This window comes from Marmota marmota, unplaced genomic scaffold, assembly GCF_001458135.2.
Source record: "Marmota marmota marmota unplaced genomic scaffold, marMar, whole genome shotgun sequence".
In the NCBI taxonomy this organism is placed as follows: Eukaryota; Metazoa; Chordata; class Mammalia; order Rodentia; family Sciuridae; genus Marmota; species Marmota marmota.
The window spans coordinates 23,276,880-23,296,139 of record NW_026000221.1 but is presented as its reverse complement, the minus strand read 5'-3'; the positions used below and the strand labels follow the sequence as shown (position 1 = coordinate 23,296,139).

The window sequence follows — 19,260 nt, the reverse complement described above, 5'->3', positions numbered from 1 at the left end:
CTGGACACAGCGCCGGGGCATGAGTCACCCGGCCATCAGCCCCAAGCTGGGTCTCCTGACGCAGTCATCCTCCCGCACACAAAGACGCCCCCTGTTCCCTCCTCCCAAAGATGCTGTGCTGCCGGGGAGGCACGAGTCAGGGCACCACGTCGCAGCCCCGGGCTTGGGAAGCTGCTGCCCCTGATGGCGGCGTCCCGTGACCAGCCACACGGGGCCCGGAGTGGCCTGGCCAGGCTGGGCGCCTGGAAGCCAGCGTGGGGGCACCCGGCTGCACGGGACAGAGCCACCATCCTGGTCCTCTCCAGGGAATGGGGACCTGGGCTCCTTCTCGTTCCCCAGGGGTGGCCGCTGATGGGTGGGAAAGGACAGGAGTGATAAATAGACGGAGAGAAAGGATCGAGGCTTGTCGACCACTAGACAGAGGCAGCCGGTCGGGGCGAATGCTCTTAGACGGCCCCGGACCCCAGTCCCCACCGGGCAGGGATCTGTGCAGGGGCTTCCCAGTAGAGTGTGCGCGTGCGAAATGAATGATAGTGATAATGACGATGACAACAATACGTTTCCATATTTTGACAAGTTCATTTTAGTTGGGCACCAAGGGTGGGATCTTTTCTCTACTGACCCCCCTGTGATTTTCACGAGATCCCCCCACAAGCCTTCTTTTCCTTTTTCCTCTCTGGCTTCCACATATGAGAGCAAACATATGACCCTTGGACCTCCGGAGCTGGCCTTATCTCACTTTCCCTGATGTCCTCCAGTTCCATTTGTTTTCTTGCCAATGATAGAATCTCATTTTTCTTCATGGCTGCATAGGGCTCCATTGTGTACAGGCACCGCATTTTCTTACTCACTCATGGGTTGGGGGACGCCTCGGCTGGTTTTGCAGTTTGGCTATTGTGAAAGAAAATGTGTGCGTATATGTATATATATATTTTGATTTTTACTTTTAAATTTTATTTTATTTTATTTTTTGCCTCTGGAGATATCACTCTGCCCGGGACCCGGGTTTTCCTGAATCCACTATGGAAGCTGCTGGGATCGGCACCCCCTCCCGCCTCTGCCACCGGCCTGGAATCCTGTGGGTTGAACCGGGGTCAGCCCTGGGAGCTCCTGTGGGGGACACTCGTGGAAATGACCTGGAATAAGATCAGCAAGTGGATCTTGGCTCCCCTCTGTGCTGGGCCGGGGGCTGCGTGGGGAGACTCTCAGGGGCCGAGGTCCTCCCTGAGCCCCTGCCCGGAGACAGGTGGGCGAACGGCGTGCCCCTGGGGACCCCGGGCAGCACGTGTTCTCAGAAGAGGCCAGGAGAGTGAGGTGGAGGAGGACGGAGCCGCAGAATGGGCCTGACTCAGCTTGGAGCCACCCGGCAGGTGAGGACCCTGGCCTCTGTGCCAGGAGCAGGTCCGGAGCCACCTGTCATTCCGTCCTTACAATCTGTGAGGCAGGCACAGCTGTTGTCCAGGTGAGGAGAATGAGGCACAGGGACGAGGCCAGGTGAGGTCCTAGAGCGAGTTCCTCCTGAAATTTTGCACCCTGGGCGTCTCCCTTCACTTAGTCCCAGTCCTGCACCGAGAGGTCAAGTAACTGGTATTTCTTTGATAAATAATATTGAACATCTTTGCATATTTGTACAGTCATTCCCATATGCTCTCTTCTGAAGTTCCAGCTAGAGCCTTTGGCCATATATTTGGTTTGCTTTTGGTTTGTTTGCCCATTTAAAAAAATATTTTAAAAAAATAGTTTGTCATTGATTTATAGGTGTTCTTTATATATTGTGAACCTGTATATATGTTTTATGACTGTTTCTTCCAATGGGTGAATACCCTGTTTATTTTCACAATAGTTTCTTTTCAAATGATATTTTAATATTTTCAAAAATTAATTAATCAATCAATTAATTAATTTTTTTCTTTCTTTCTCTACCAGGAGTTTAAACCAAAGGAGAACTTAACCACTGAGCTATATCCCCAGAACATTTTATTTTTTATCTTAGACAGAGCCTCACTAAATTTCTGAGGCTGACCTTGAATTTGTGATCCTCCTTCCTCAGTCTCTCGAACAGCTGGGATTACAGGCATGTCCTACTGTGTCTGGCTTAAAAAAAACATATATGTATTTTTAATTGAAAAATGACATTGCATGTTTCTGTGTGTACCATGTGATATTTTGAAGTATGTACAAGGCGATCCGAGTCTACTACCCGTGGTTTCAGTTACCCGTCATCCACTGTGGTCTGAGCATTTTAAATGTAAAATTACAGAAATAAACAATTAGTAAGTTTAAAGTCGTGTCTGGGTGTGAGCTGTGCAGTTCCCAGGATGTGAACCCTCCTCCTCTAGTCGCTGTTGTGCTGTGTGGGCCACCTGCCTGCCAGTCACTAAATAGCTGTCCTAAGTACTAGACCCTTCACTCTCACACTGGGGCTCCCTAGGAGGTGTGTCCAAGAACCCCTTGTTTTACTTAATAACCACCCCAAGGAGTGAGAGTGTGGTGCTCACAACTTTATTCCAACATATTATTCTATTGGTTGTATTTTGCTGAGTTTTGTTGTTTATCTCTCACTGAGCATCGCTTATAAATTAAATCTATCAGGTACAAATGCTTAAGCAAAAACAGCATATCACACCAGGCACCCACTGGGGGTCTTGAAACACGGCCCCTGCAGATGAGAAGGGCCACTGTCTATATGAAGTGGTTTAATCTAGACAATTGACAAATACAGCAGCTCACACAATGTCATGTTTGTTGTGAAAGCACACAATATCTATCGGTATGCTTTTCAAGAATACGACATATCATATTTAACTACAGACACATTTCTGTGAACAAGAGCTCTTGACATGCATTCTTCCCACCCAACTATAACTATATGCTCTTTGACTAACATCCTGCCATTCCCCCAACCCTTCCAGCCTCTGGTACCCATCCTTATATTCTCTACTTCTATGAGATGAACTGTTTTAGGTTCCATGTATAAGTGACTTCCTGGGGACATTTGTCTTTCTGAACCTGGCTTATTTTGGTTAACATCATGTCCTTCAGGCTCATCCATGTTGTCACAGATGATGGGATTTTATTCTTTTTCCTGACTGGGTAGTATTCCATTGCCTGTAGGTACCTTATTTGCTTTACCCATTCATCTGGATTTTTTAAGCTTGATGTGCTTCTATTTATCCATATCTTCTCATTTATGGTTGATTCCTTTGGTGTCCTAACCAGTCTCTTCCTTGCCTGAGATTATAAAGGTAGTCTCCTACGTTTCCTCTAAGAAGACAAACAGGTTCATCGTTCACAGGGTGGTACCAGTCCCTCTGATATCCTGGAGTTATTTGGGAGGCCGTGAGATCTGAAAGGTTAAGAGGATTTACTTTTTCTTGCCAGCTTTTGCCCTGGTTCCCTCCACCTGCCATTCTGGGACCTAGTGCCACTAGCAATCTGCCCAGTGGCCAGGTCAGCCCCCGACTCTGGGGCGTCCAGGGGAGCGAGGCAGACACCCTGCCCAGGGAGGACGCAGGCCGAGCATCTGAGGTTGTGTTAATCATCTCTGGCACAGAGCGAGGGCTGCTGAGATCTCCCTTGCATCATCTTTATAAAATATTTAGTCTTTTAATTATAGGCACTGCCCAGGCTCTCGCGCCTGCTTCAGCCATTTCCCAGTCGGGGCCCCGCGCCCTCCCCCCGGCCCCTTCCTCCCTCGCTCGCCATCCCTCCAAACCATGAATCATATTTAAATGCTTCCCACATCCCATAATTCCCCCTTTACGGCTCCATTCAGTTAATTACACTTGCTCCCGACCATGGGAGACACACAGTTAGGGGCTGGGATTTAAAGGGAGAGAGAGAAAGAAGAAAGGAAGCCACCTTCACCTGGGGTCACTCCAGGCTGTGTGCCAGCCCCCCTGGGGACTCTGCCCCTCACTGCTCCCCAGCGACTCCCTCTGCCCTGGTCACCCCCATCTCCAAGCCCCTTGGTAAAATTCCTCTGTACCAGGAGCAGCTCGGGATGTTTGTAAAGAGACTTTCCACTGAGCATGATTCTGACACTCCTCCTCCTCTTGCCCACTGTGTCGGCCACATGGCTCAGTTTCTATGAAGAATCTGAGAATTTTGAAATGTGCACCAGCTCAGCCAGCTGGTGAGTGACGGTGCTGGTTAAAAAAAAAAAAAAAAAAGCAAAATTAAGTATTTACAAATGTGTGTGTGTGTGTGTGTGTGTGTGTAGTTGGGGACAATAGTTAAAGACATGAGTCTCGTGTTATTTACGGGATCCTAACACGGATGAGATGGAAGCAGAGGAGTACTGACCCAATGCTGACCATCAGTCAGTCTGCAAACCCGCCACTTCATTAAACAAACAGTGAGGTGAAACTTAGCGCTAAAGCTTTATCAGTTGATAGAGATGTTTCATTCTGCAAAAAAATCAAAGCGGACTTCCTCCCCGTGTCCTCTGGCCTGCATGTTGGGCGGTGCCCTCCTCTGCCTCCTCTCCCAGTGCTATCCTTGGCACTCTGCCTTCAGCACATGCCCTCCTGTCTGGTATGCAGACACTTGTGAGTATTCACACCACAGGGCCTTTGCACTTGCAGTTCTCTCTCCTGGGAATCCTCTCGCTAGATCTAGCTCCTTCTCTTCCTTGGGTCTCCTCCTCAATGAGATCGTTGGCTCCCTTATTTAAAATGTCAGTAAACACCAATGTTTCATTCACAGCCCACTTTCCTCTTGATTTTCTTCATTTTAGCAATTGCGACCCCCCAAACCCACTATTTATTGTACTTATCTTTTCTTGTCTTTCCTCCACTAAAATGAAACTCCACGAAGGCAGGGATCTCTCTGATCTCCCTGACACAGCCAATTCTCACAGGATTTATCACAGTCGAACTTTTATTTGTGGAAGTCTCTCTACAGAAAGCACCAAGTCTGCTTCCGTACTCTGCTGTGTCACCAGCTTGGCACATAGTAGACACTCAAGAAATGAGTAACTCAAGGGACTTATTGGACTGAAGTGAGCAGTTTTAGAATAAAGAAGTCATTTTCCATAAAGACTATTCCAAGGTGCACTCCTGGTGGCAATAATGAGAAGCACCACGTGTTTCTAGCTACAAACTTCAAGTCTTTTAAAGTTTTCCCGAAAGCAATTTGATATGTCATCTTAAAAGTGAATTAACTGTTCAATGTAATATACCAATAAAATTTGAAACACATAGGAATAAACTTAAGAAAATGTTAAGAACTGTGTGAAGAAGAAAAAAATTTTGGAGGAATGCTATCTTTCAAAAATAAATGAAGCAACATACCTTGTCGATGGATGAAAGATGCCCAAACACCCCAATTGTATGCTGAGTTCAATTCCAGCCAAATTAATTAATTTGTTTGTACAATCAAAATATTTATTACTAAGTGCAAATGTTGATTGCTGAACATTAAATGACAAGGAAATTTAAAATTCATCTTAAAATCAAATGGTAAGACGATGGGTAAGATTCTTGAAGATACTGTGAAAAAGAAAAAAAAAGTAATAAATCAACAAACAAGTAAACAAAGCTACAATTAGCAAATCACTGTGAATAACAGACATCAATAGAGCAAAGCACAGATTATAGAATCTCAAATATTTGGGAAAATACAATACACTGTTTTAGAACAACCAGTTATTTAGAAAAACAAAATTCGATTCCTATCTTATAATGTGCAAAATACCATAAATTCTGCCTCTGTCTCTTTTTTGTTGTTGTTGTTCTGGAGATTAAACCTAGAGACCCTTTACTATTGAGCTATACCCCCAGTCATTTTTATTTTTTATTTTGAGAAAGGATCTCAGCAGAGTTGCTTAGGGCCTCCCTAAATTGCTGAGGCTGCCCTTGAACTTGTGATCATCTGGCCTCAGCCTCCTGAGTTGCTGGGATTACATTGTGAACCACCACGCCCAGCTCAGAAAAACTAGAAATTCTAAATCAGAAATTGCATATAGCCACACATAGTGGTGCACGCCTGTAATCCCAGTTGCTCAGGAGGCTGAGGCAGGAGGATCACAAGTTCAAAGTCAGCCTCAGCAATGGGGAGGTGCTAAGCAACTCTTTGAGACCCTGTCTCTAAATAAAATACAAAATAGGGCTATGGATGTGACTCAGTGGTCGTGTGCCCTTGAATTCAATACCCGTTACCCTCCACCCCTTCCAAAAAAAAGAATTACACATATAAGAGGAAAGGCAAATACCTGGGTAGAATATTGGTTATGTTTTCAGGGAGGAAAAGGTGTTTCTAAACCCAAATGCAAATGTACTTGAGAGGCGGTTGTGATGCAAAATGTAAACTCCAGGCATAACTTGAGAGGCAGTTGTGAAGCATAAAAATGGAAGAAATGTAATGATTTTTAAAAATAATTAAAATCAAAAAGGTAGATCAAATTAGGTAGAAGGCAAAATACCTCACATGTGAAGAGTTAATATCCCTAAACTATAAAGAGAGCTTTGCAAAATCACTAAGTAAAAATTAAACCTTAAACAATGGCCAAAACATCCCATTTATGCACAAGAGAAGAAATACCAATAACCAATAAAATAGAGATACAAGGTTAACATCACTGATAATTAAGAAACACGCACTAAACCAACAAATCCCTATTTCCATCTTAGCAAGTTCTAAGAGTCAGCAAAAAACAGTAAAGTTAACCTAGATGCTGGAATACCACTGGTAGTGATGTGAATGTATGTCCTTGTCCTGGGTTTAATTTGGCAAAATGTATCAATCCATAGTGTTGAATATGTTCTCTGCTTTGAACCACCAACTTGTCTTCTAGAAATTCTCTCCAGTTTAAGAAAATGCTCTGAGATCTACACAAATGTGAATATACAGGGATGTTTATTACAATGTTTCTTTTAATAACAGCTACAAATTGAAAACCACAGACAGGTGTTGAAATGCCTAAATGTACTAAGTACATACACATGATGGGGTACTAGTGGGCACTGAATAGTCTTTTAAAAAGGAATATTTAATAAAACAGAGAAATGTTCACACTATAATGCAGAGGAAAGAAGAGAGAATTAGATAAATACACAGGGTGACGTGTAGAAAGAAATACAAAATGTCATCAATACTTTCCCAAGGAGATAAGCTCACAGGTGACTTTTACTTATTTGCTATTCTTTCTACCAAGCTGTAGATTTTCTACCAAATAAAGGGGTATTTTAAATTTTTTTCCTTGAAGTTTTTAACACAAACGCATGATCACTGTGAGTGTTCTAGTAGTGAGTTGATGGAGTTACCCTCCCTCCTGTCTCTGTTCACCTCCACAAGAGGAATTACTGTAGAAGGTGAGTATGTATCTGTTTTAGTCAGCTTTGGGTCACTGTGACCAAAAAACCTGACACAGAGGAGGAAAGTGTATTTGGGCTCACAGTTTCAGAGGTTCAGTCCTTGGTGGGTGACTTCATAGCTCTGGTCCAAGGTGAGGCAGGACATCATGGTGGAAGGCAGCTCGGGACATGGTACCAGGAAGCAGAGAGAACTCTTTTCACCAGAGACAAAATAGAAACCCCAAAGGCACACCCCGAGTGACCGACCTCCCCCAGCCACACTCTACCTGCCTGCAGTCACCGCCCAGCTGATCCGTGTTATTGGATCAGTTCGCCCATGAGGCTGCACTGCTCATAACCTGATCATTTCACCTCTGAACATTCTTCCCCTTTCCTGCTCTGGTACTGGGGATTGAACCCAGTACCAGATGCTTTACCACGGAGCCACATCTCCAGCCCTTTTTAATTTAATTAATTAATTTATTTTTGAGACAGCATCTCACTAAGTTGCTTAAATCCCTGATGAATAGCTGAGGCTGGCTTGAACTGGAGATCCTCCTGCCTCAGCCTCCCTGGCCGCGGAGATTACAGGTGGGTGCCACCATGCCCAGCTCCCCTCTGAACATGCTTGCGTTGTCTCACACCACCCATGAGCTTTGGGGGGACACCTGCTATCCAGCCCATAACAATCTTCTCCCAGATGTTTTGCTATGTGTTTACATAGAGGAATGTAAGTGACCTACCTCACCTAAGTGACCCCAAAAAAATTGTATGGGGAAAATTTTCTAAAATTGGGGTGGTGGGCAAAATAAATTAAGGATGAGCTCAAATAAATGATGCAAACTCTCCTCCATCCATTGGTTTATATTAGAAAATGTTAAACACACACTCGCAGGTGTTAAGGTTGGAGCATATAAGGAATGTGTGAATTACGAGTAAATACATGGAGAACAAGTGCCCCAGCCCCCAAAGAGGGCAGAAGAGGGGCCATGGAGGACCTGGGCCCCCAGGGTGGCCCCCACCGGGTGGTGCAGGTCTGAAGCTGCCCCCATCTACTTTATGACGAGCTGAGAAATGACCTCTAGAGAGATCGGGCCCTTGTTCTATCCAGCAACTAGATTTTTCTTACAGAAAATAAATTAAAAAGGTGTGACCTTGCTAAGGCTTGCTGAGAAAATGAGGTACATCTTGTCACCGGCGGAGGAGCCTATTTGTTCAATTTGAAAGGCTGCCGCTTGGCTCGATGGCAAGGGGAGATAAAGGCCCGGGATGAAAAGAGGAGAAGCCCTTCCCGGCCAGGAATGAAAGAGCGACATTGGAGACCCTTTCAGCTCTACAGAGGGCTTTTTGTGTGCGGTTTATCGGGCCCCATCAGCCACACCTTGTCCCTGTGCTTGAAGCTCCCTCTCCTCTGAGGGACACAAAAGCCTGTCGTGTAGAAAAAGGATGAGGAGCCCCCTGACCCATAGCCATCAGAGCACCACCCCCTCCCTGGCAGAAAGTGACCAGCTGCAGAAAGTGACCCTGCCAAATTTTAAATCCCCAGGTATAAAAAGACCGAAAGTCATTTCCTCAAGTCCACCCAAGCCTTCCAGAAGCTTCCTACCATCCCTGATTTAAGAAATAAATTAATTAATAAATTAAAATACATATACATATTTTCCATCACAGAGAACTTGACTCCAACAGATGGGCCCTGAGATGCCTCTATTCAAGTTTCCAGTCAACCCCAAACCCCACCTCAAGGCCTGCACCCAACAAAGAAGACACAGGAGGAAATGGGGGGGCTTTCCCCTAGGCTCTCAATTTATGCCCAACATGCCCCGTCCCGGATCTGCTTATAAACTCAGGTTCCAAAGAAGAGCTGAGAGACCAGAGTCCTCAACTCAATTTCAGTGTCCTTGTCATTGGAAACCAAATCACCTCTGTGATGTTCTCCCTTCCGCATCCCAATCCCCGACACAGCTTCCACTTTTCTGCCTCTGAGCCTTAAAGCTCTGAATGCTTCTAAAATTCTTTTCCGCACCCTGTCTTTCTTTCCAGCTCCAAGCCATCTCCGTTGCCCCTGGTCTTTATTTCTTTTGAAGTTATCTTTTCAGTATCCAAAGAATCGACTTGTAGGGGAAAGAATCTCTCACCTGACGAGGGAGGCGCCAACCTACCAGGAGGAATCCAAGAGGATAGACTCCTTCTGCTGGCCTGCAGGTGGGGGCCCAGACTGACCAATCAAATGCCTCCATCTATGTAGAAGCCAATCAAAGATGGAGAGCCCCCAGGAAACACCTGGAGGACCCTCAGCCACAGTGAGATCCAGCATGGCCACCTGGAGAGTCCAGCCGAGCCTCGCAACTGGGTGTCCCAACCAACTTGTAAGATCAATGGGGTGACCTTGGTGCAATCATGATTCTTAAACTCTCCGTGGAATTTTGAGTCAATTCATGATTTCCAATAAATTCCTTTTCTTCTCAAGTTAGCTACTGCTTTCTGTTTCTTGTAAGCAGAAAATCAACGGACACACCTTCTTTTAAGCTGCAGTCTGGCCAGTCACCATAAACTTTTCTTAGGGGTATCCTTGGAGAAGTTACCCTCACTGAGGATGCCCACAACTTACCCAAACTTTGTCCATTCATTTGACAACTATTCATTTATCTACCATGTGTTATATTATTCTTATAATTTGGTGCCAGGGATCCAAAGACAGCCAAAACACATGAGATATTTTTCTGGGAGTTCTGAAAATTTTTATTTTATTTTATTCAGTTATTTTTGGGGGGCACTGGGGATTTAACTCAGTGAGACCTTGTCTCTAAATAAAATACAAATAGGGCTGGGGACTTGATTGCTGAGCCACATCCCCAGCTCTATTTGTATTTTATTTAGAGACAGGGTCTCACTGAGTTGCTGAGCACCTCACTTTTGCTGAGGCTGGCTTTGAACTTGTGATCCTCCTACCTCAGCCTCCTGAGCCACTGGGATTACAGGCGTGTGACACAGTTCCCAGCTCTGAAAATTGTAAAATCACTCTATTAAGAAACTATCATTATATGGTGCAGTGGGAGCAAATGGAAAAAAGGGATGGAGACAGGTGTCAGAGGCAGACGGGGGAAGGAATGCTCAGAGGAGCTCCTCAGGAATGCCCTGGCTTTGGTCACTCAGGTTTTCGTGCTGAGTGCCTAGAAAGTGAATTACTTGAGACTTGGAGAAACCTAGTGCACTGTGACACACTCATACGGCTCAGGATTAGGCCGTGTGTCACAGATGGGGTGGATATCAGGGACTTTGCCCTGCTACTCATCTGCTCCAATGATCCCATGTGTCTGGACCCTGTTCACCTATTTGAAATGGCCCTGAGCGAGCTGCAGTATCTCACTCAGGCGGTGCAGAGAGTGGTGTGTCATCGGAGTTCACCTGGTATGTTCAAAGTGACCTCGTCTGGTTTCTATTCCTCTATATGAAAAGGAGGAATGAGAGGGGAGGGGACTCCGGAGCTAGAGCAGAGGTCACCGTGCCCATGACAGATGGTGTGAGCACAGGACAGCTGAGAGTTCATCTCTTGAACCTCAGCAAAGTCTTCTCCACACACAGAGGACTCAGGTGAGTGGATTGGACTGTGGAAATCACGGAGCCCCATTTCTTTAGCTGAATGAGAAAATCCAGAGGATGGGAGGATCACAACAGATCCCCGATTCAAAGGGGAAGAAAAAACAAACAAGCAAATTCAACAACCTGTCAGCTGCTCTCTCCCCTGAGGAATCCCTGAAAGATTAGGAGGCCCCTGGGCTCTCTGATGCCTGGGAAGGGGACATGCCAATGTCTTTAAGTCCTTCAGAGATGGGATTCTTCAGCCGACATCTGAGTTAGAGTAAAGAGCCACGATTGGATCAATGCGTATGGACTCCTCCAGCTCCAACATTCCAGTCCATCTTCACTAACATCTAAATGGTAACGGGCACACACTTCCAGTTCTGAGACCATCATTTTAAGAAAAGAGCTTAGGCTTTCAGAAGACCCCCACCCCGTATTCTCTCTGGATAAATGTACTTGCACAGAATGGCAGGTCCAGCAAAACTGTCCATCTACTGAATGAAACCCCAAAGTCTTAATATCACCAAATCTCTGGGCCTGACCTTACTGTTTGTATTATTTAGCTTCCTGAGAGTGTTGGGTGTTTGGCTGCCTACAAAAACAAGGGGGAGCCTTGTTTTCGGGTGGCACATACTGTAATCCCAGTGGCTGGGGAGGCTGAGGCAGGAGGATTGCAAGTTCAAGGCCAGCCTCAGCCACTTAGCAAGACCCTGTCTCAAAATTTATAAAAAAGGACTCAGGATATGGTTCAGTGGTTAAGCACCCCTGAGTTCAATCCACACCCCACCCTACCCCACAAAAAAAAGCAAAAGGAAGAAGGGGAAATGCTATTAATTACCAGGAAAACTAAGTGTTAGCAATACCTGCTCCTTAAAATTATTGGTAGTGAGTGGGAGAGATGCAGCACCGTTGAATTATTGCTAAACATTAGGGATATAGATCAGTTAGTAAAAGGCTTACCTCACATGCTCAAGGTTCTGGGTTCAATCCCCAGCACCATTAAAAAATAAATTACAGTGTCCAACATGAACTGCAGCTGGCTGAGACTGCATTGTGAATATTTCCCCTGACATGGTTCTTTAGAATCCTCTAAGTTCACCTTCTATTAAATAAAGACCCAAGGAGTATTTGTAAGATACTTGATATTCCATAGCATTTAATAACAATACTTAAGAGTAGCATCTTGTCTATGTTTTTAGCTCTGACCTTTTGCTTCTCCCTAGTGACAATAACAACAATACAGGTCGAGTATCCTTAATGAGAAATGCTTGGGACCAGAAGCATTGGATTTCATATTTTTTTTCTTTCTTTTTTTTTTTTTTTAGATTTTGGAACATTTGCATATAGGCAATGAGTACCTCGGAGGTGGGACCCATGTCTAAATGTGAAATCCCATTTACATTTCATATATACCTTATGCACAGAATCTGAACATAATTTTCTACAACATTGTTAGTGCATCTGTGTTTTGAATGTAGCCTGTTACATAAGGTCAGGTGTGGAATTTTCCACTCAGGGTGTCATTTGGCAATCTAAAAGTTTCAGATTCTGGAGCATTTTGGATTTTGTTTAGGGATGCTCATCTGTAATAAGAATAGCTGCTGCCATTTTTGAGTGCTTATTAAGTGTGCGATCACTTTACACACTCGATGTATTTCAAGCCTCCTTTATGGTGTTCCTATAAGCTTAGTATCATTTTTTTTCCTGATCTTACCCATGAAGACAATGAGTTTGGAGGACTAAGTGTCTCCCATAGATGGGAAATCAGATAAGATTCAGATCCAGAACTTTTCTCCATAGCCCACACTTTTAACTGTCATCAGACACATGCCCACGTTGTTGGTGGAGGTGAAGCACCCTGTGGTTGAAACAGCTCTTTGTTCAATGCTTTTGGACACCTACTCAAACATGCTTCCACCTGTCATGGTCAACCACAGGAAGAGGCAGACCTTCATTTACCTACTGCCTCCCCTTCATTTACCTACTTCTTCTTACTTCAGTTCCCTCCTTTATAACATGGTAAGATCCCTGGTGAATAAATACTGGTAAGTTAAAAGTATAGGTATCCAGCAAAAGTTTGTTTCAGGACATGTATGTAGCACATACAATGCAAATTTGACTGACGGAATGAGTTATAAGTTACCTCACGAAGAGTGGTTATTTGAGAAGATCATTGATGGTAAACCCAGAAGAGCTGATCCAAAGAGACAATTGTGAGGGATCCTGGCATTGGCCACCAAGGCCTGGTTGAAGGACCCGAGAAAAGAAATAGCAGACTGTTGCCTTGATCAAAACAAGGGCCAGGAATGCTGCTGTAAAATTCCAAGAATATGGGACACTAAGGGACCCTCCGACATGAGGGACAAAAGAATAAGAAAGAACATGGAGAAAAATGTTACCCAAACCTAGAAGAAGCTGAGGGTTCACTCCTTAATAAAAGGGGTACAATGGTGGCCCCCCTGCCTTGATCCTTATGAAAACTACGTGCCAATCCCACCCCTTGGGGAGCCCTGGTCTGCCTCGGTTCAGCTGGTCTCAAACTTCATCCCTGAGATGGGGAGTCCCTGGGTCACTTCTCTTCTCTACCTCCACATGCTGTGGCCACACCTGCCACCTCCCTCCTGGGCAGAGCAGAGGCTCTCCAGGCTTTCCCTGAGCCTCGTGGGAGCTTAGGAGGTGACCCCGTAGCCTCCTTCTCCTCACGGCCTGCCCCCTGCTAACGCCCTCCCATCTCGCTTGGAGCCCCTTTTTAGTTTGCTAAAAAACGACTTCACAATTTTTTTGAAGGGGCTCTCAGTTTCCACCCCAAACACAGAGCAAGTATCTTACCTACAAGGAATGTCTCCCACCCCAACATGAGTCCTGGAGAAGAACAGTTTCTCCGTCTCATGCTCTGGGGAGGGTCTGAGAGGGCCCAGGCTGTAGAAAGCACAGCAGGGGTGGGTGGAAGTGCCATCATGAAACCCAGTGACTCTCAGAGTGGATTCTCTGCTTGGGTCTCCACTCTGCTTCCTTAGGACTCACTTCACCAAAGTGAGATAGATTGATTGATTGATTGATTTTTTGCTTTTTGATTGAAGTTGGGTTTCTTACTGTTTAGGGTTTTCAGTATCAACACCCAAATTGAAAGGTTCATAAAAATGTCCCTGACAATCTCTTGTCCCCTTCCTCCAAGCACCTCCCCTCAGACAATTTCTACATTAAATTCACCATGTGAAAGGTGACATGGGGCCTGAGATCCGCCCGGAGGTGACCATTCAATTGAGCTTGGGTCTTACAGAGAAGGGCGTCGGACGGTTCATGGAAGCTCCAGACCCCTCAGGTGTGGGCCACACCCCTTCCTCTCAGGTGATGGAATCATGACCCCCACACCTCAGCCACACTCAGGTGAAGACCTGATTTTATGAAATGGAGGAGGGTTTCCTTGCTCTGGCCCGAAAACTGATTCAAAGCAGCTGAGCTCTGTTTTTTATCCTGGTCTCCTTATTGGAATCAAACTGTCCATCACAAAAAAACACAAAACTGGTACAGGACAGACGGATGGAGAGGAGAAAGAAGGGAGGAGGAGAGCAGGAAGCCCCCTCTTTTTGAGGACCTACTCTGTGCTGGACACCAAAACAGCTAAATCCTACAATGGATGAAATCCCTAAAAATGGATCAGTTGCCTTTTTCCTTTTGGGTTTTAACGAAGTGTTTTTTTTTCTTCTTTTTTTTTTTCAGTTCTACAAATTTAGTTTGCTAAAAAACGACTTCACAGTTTTTTTTCATCTTGTCCTTTTTCTCCCTTCAGCGTTCCCTCCAGACCCATTTATTTTGCATTCTAATTGCAAACCCCAGTTCAGGTTTCTAAAAGTCTCTCTTACAATTATCACCAAACAAATGCAGTGATTCCACAAAGCCCAAACATGTGTCACGTTAATTCTCACAACTGAAAGACTTTCATTTTTCTTGGTCTCGGAGCAAAATGGACCATAAGCAAAGTGTTTGATAAAATGACAGGTGGAATTCCATCCAATTAAGACATAAATATTTTTCCAGAGGCTAAACTCACTGCAAAATAATAATCTCCACTCAACACATCTTTACATGTCTTTGGCGAAACACCTGTCTAAAACTGTTAACACTAAATATTTTGGGAGCTCTCTACTTCAAAGACATCCCCGCAAACGGCAAGCATTGTTAAAATGTTGAAGTAATTTTAGTTTAAATGCTTCTGTGACAACTGTCGGACTTGATTTGTTTTAGCTGAATACATTCTGGATATTGCTTGGAATCTGCGAGTTGGTCCCCTGCCAAAAGATGAGAACCGGGCTGAAGTCTAAAGAATTACATGCATCAAAGAAATGGAAAAAATGGAGGGAATCTTTGAGTATTTTACAAATGCAATTTATCTTCTAGATTGGAAACTTCAAAAGAACATTCCTACTGGTTGATAGCATTTGTTGTAAAATTACAAAGTATACAGTGGAGAGATTCTGGCTCTTGGCCAAATTCTTACTTATGGTCACACCTACAGTTCCTTATGGGGGTGGAGCGGTGGAGGGGATATATTTTAAAGTACTTTGATGACATTGGTGATGAAGCACCGAGCACTGAGATGCTTTCCTAGGTACTTCTTGTAAATTGATTACCACCAGCTTAGAGTTTATGAAATCTGGAAAGAAGTAGTAGAAGTTAATACATTAGTGACTATCTATTCCCACCTTGATCTTTCTCCCCCATGGCCCTTATTTTCAGAGAAGTAAACTGAGGCTCAGAGACGTAAGCTCCCTCACAGATGGTTAACAGATATGCCTACTGCAGAAAGCTTAAGAGTTCTGGCTGAAATGTAAGCGACGGAGAGACTCAAAACACATCCACATATGGTCAAGTGGAACATAAATATCAAAAAGGTATGGAGGGATCAATAATGAGAAAAACTTAATTGGGTAATTACCATAGGCAAGGCATTTCGCCAAGCACTTTACAATTATTATCTCATTTAGTTCTCGTAGTTCCCTATGCACAGTTATCATTATATTATAGAGAAACTCTCCAAGCAACTTGTCCAGATTAGACAGCCAGCAATTAACAGAATCAAGAATAAGATCAAAATCTTGAGATTGAGCTTCCTTCTACTGTTTATGACTAGAGTTTGTCTGTCCTTCATGAATTCAACTAGGTTCCATCTCAGCTTGAGAATTCAAGGGGGATATGGTCGAAGGGCTGGACCCACTGGGGGAACGGGTCACCCTGAAGTTCTGGAGTCTGAGAAAGGGGTTCCTGGAGCTAAGGGTACAATGACCAGGTTCTGGAATTGCCTATGAAGCTTGGATTCAAATACTCTGTCCCAAGTTCCTATAAGATTACTTATTCTTGATACAGCATGTGTTAAGAACTGTTTTCTGGAATGTTCCAGACCTTGAATTAGTCTGAGACGCTTGCAGGCAGGCCAAGAATCTGAACCATCTACCCCACATATTTTTATTGGATATTGCTCGGTTAAATTCCTGCCCTGCACCCAACTCCCAGAGTTTGGCCTGAACAGGAGCAATGGTTGAATGCGGAAGCAATCGGCTGTTTATATTCCTTCTTCAGAACAGGGAAGGGTCAGAAACCCAAGCCCAACGGGGTGAAGGAGAAAGGGCTCTATTGTCTGAGTGAAATGAAGGGGGGTCCGTCTTCAGATAGGTCTGAACTCGGGGACTCAAATCCAGTCAATGGGCTTCCTTCCAGCTCTTTCATGGCTCAACTCTTGGCCTCTGCTGGTGACATTTCCAAGCTACGTGGCCCTGTGGCTTCCCTGCAGTTGAGTCTCACTGTGTACTGGTGACCACAATTGCGGAGAAAAAGAGTTTCTCAATTTTTCCAAAGAAAACTCCAGGCTGATTCTCAGAGGATTATTTTAGTCATGTGACCATCACTAAACCAATCAAGGGGGGACAGAGGAATGGGATGTTCTGATTGGTCACACCTGAGTCACATGTCTTCCCTTAAAGCTATAAGGATATGGGTCCCCATTTAATCACAAGATTCAGAGAAGGAGAAGACTGGTTCCCTGGAGGAGGATGTGGGACCTAGGACCAGAAGTGGGGGGGAGTCATTGACCCCCAAACAGGATCGGCTCTTGGAAGCTGCTGTCTGGCAGAGGGAGCGGAGGCTGGAGGAGGGAGCGGAGGCTGGAGGGCCCCTGTGGAATAGGGACAGAGAAAGCCCACTCAGGTGGGAGGTGGGTAAGATACTTGCTCTGTGTTTGGGGTGGAAAGCCAGAGGAAGTGGGTGTTAGACTTTAGCTGCTGGAGAAGCACCTGTGGGTGGGTGACTGTGGGGCTTTGTTTTGTTAGAAATGCAGGTCCCTGTTCTCTATGGCCTGCAATCCCAGAGAACTCGCATTTTTTAATAAATTCTTCTAAACATTGTCATGCAAGGGGAGGCCTCCGAGCTGCATTTTAAAAGAAATTGGTTTAGATCCTGGGATGATCAGACCAGTTATTGAGTATTAAATAGGTTTCACTAAATCCCAAATAATAGCCAGAGGGAGTCTTTAAAACAAACACACAGAATCTCAGAGTTGGCAGTGGTGACCTCTGAATTCTTTCCTCTCGGTGTCTGCACTTCCCCACTGTACCCTGGGCAGTGTCAAGTGCTGAATAAATGCTTCTGGGATTTGGGGCTCTTTATGAAGGTGCCTTGCTGAGGGTTGGCTTGTATCAGAAACATGAAGGTACAAGCAGCTCTGAGTGACAGATCAGACACACTGTAGCTTTTGTCAAATGCCTGCTAATGGACATACAATATTTTATCAAAATAATATAAAAACTAAAACCACTACTACTGCTGCTGCTGCTAATAATAATAATAATAATAATAATACCTTAAATAAGAAAAGTAAAAAGAAGCACAAGTAGGAAAATACTTGTATTTAAGAAGTAGAAAACTAAAAATCCAGTATTGTAACTTGAATCCTGTCTTCTCCTCTCCCCTCTCTCTCTCCCCTTTTTACTAAGTGCCCCTGGTAGATACCCAGGCATGAAGCAATAATACAAGTCTTTTTAAGTGCTCCTCACAAGGGGGATAGGGTAGGAATTTCAGGAAAGGTCAACGGAGCCCCATCCAAGGAGAGCAGGCTTCTTGAAACTTGAAACTTTCCAAGTGCTATCACTTCAAGGCAAACAGACTAAGAGGATTAAGGTAAGTGTCCCTCCTAAGAGCCTGAAAAAACAAAGCTTAGATTTTAGCATCACAAAAGAGCGTTCATTATATAGGTTCTGAAGGAGGGGGAATGCGGTAAGACTTCAGGATTGTCAGCAGGGGGTGAGGAAAGACACTGTGCTCCAAAGAGGCCAATCATCCCTCAGCAAGGCAGAGAACATTCCTGCAAGATTATCCAGTGTTTACAAAGAAATAGATTGTAATGGAGATTTGCACCAAAGGGACAAAGAAGACATATGCAGAGAAACCTCATTAAGCTTAATTTATTAAGTGTGCATTTGTGATTGGGCCAAAGAGTGGACTCCTTTTTCTCCCACTATATAAGAAAGGCGGGAGGGGATTATTAGGGGAATTAGTAGTTAAGTCAATATTGCAAGGGCGACTTGTTCATCTTCCAGACAAAACCATCTTCTCGCCATAACTTCAAAAATACCTAACTATATATTCATAGTGGGATAAATTACTTAAACTCTCCTTAAGCCTCCGTAATTTTTTTTCCTTTAAAAAAAAGGAGGCTGTGAACTCACTTGAAAATCTAAAGAAATCTAGGAACCTTAGGAAAATGCAGAACTATACAAAATTGGACCAATACCTCAAATTATTGCTTTGGATAACTATTCTTTTTACGTAGACTTAATAGAATACATAGATCATCATAAAATTTTTGTCTCTTTCACTTTTTTTTTTAACCACAGACAAAAACAAATAGCAACTTCCCCCACAAAAGCAAATAGATACAGAGTGCAGAAGTAATGCAAAAAAGTAAATTTTAATTTCACTCAAAAGTAAATTTCTGCCAAAGGATGCTTGGGGTTGCATTGCCCGTGATGTTAAATCCTTGGATTGTTTCTCCTTTGTTCTGAGAGTCATGGTCTGACAAGGTCAAATCATAAACATGAAGAGTGGCGAATGGCATTGTACTGTCATGGCTCCTGCTGCCAGGTGGGGGTGAGGCTGGTCAGAGAAATGCCACAGTTCCTCAAGACTTCAGGCGGGGTGCGCTTTAGCTCTAGCTTTCCACGGATCCCTCTGTTAGCGTGGAGAGGTCTTCCCTTGCGGAATCTGGCCTCATTGACAGGACAGGCTCCAGGCTCGGAGGCAGCAGCAGTTGGCCCATTTCCGGTTTGAGACACTGTGAGCAGAAGGGAAGTTTGCAAAGCTTCCTTGGAGCCCGTCCAGGGGTCCACCT

The 19,260-nt window shown here is 44.5% G+C and overlaps 1 long non-coding RNA gene across 1 annotated transcript in view; it reads left to right on the top strand.

Moving 5' to 3' along the window:
- LOC125612966 overlaps positions 1 to 2,267 on the top strand; it is a 3,025-nt gene extending 758 nt beyond the window's left edge. The window contains exons 3-4 of the long non-coding RNA XR_007343462.1: positions 983 to 1,370; positions 1,927 to 2,267. This is a non-coding gene — a long non-coding RNA (uncharacterized LOC125612966). The remainder of the gene's footprint in view (positions 1 to 982; positions 1,371 to 1,926) is intronic.
- Positions 2,268 to 19,260: the final 16,993 nt, after the last annotated feature.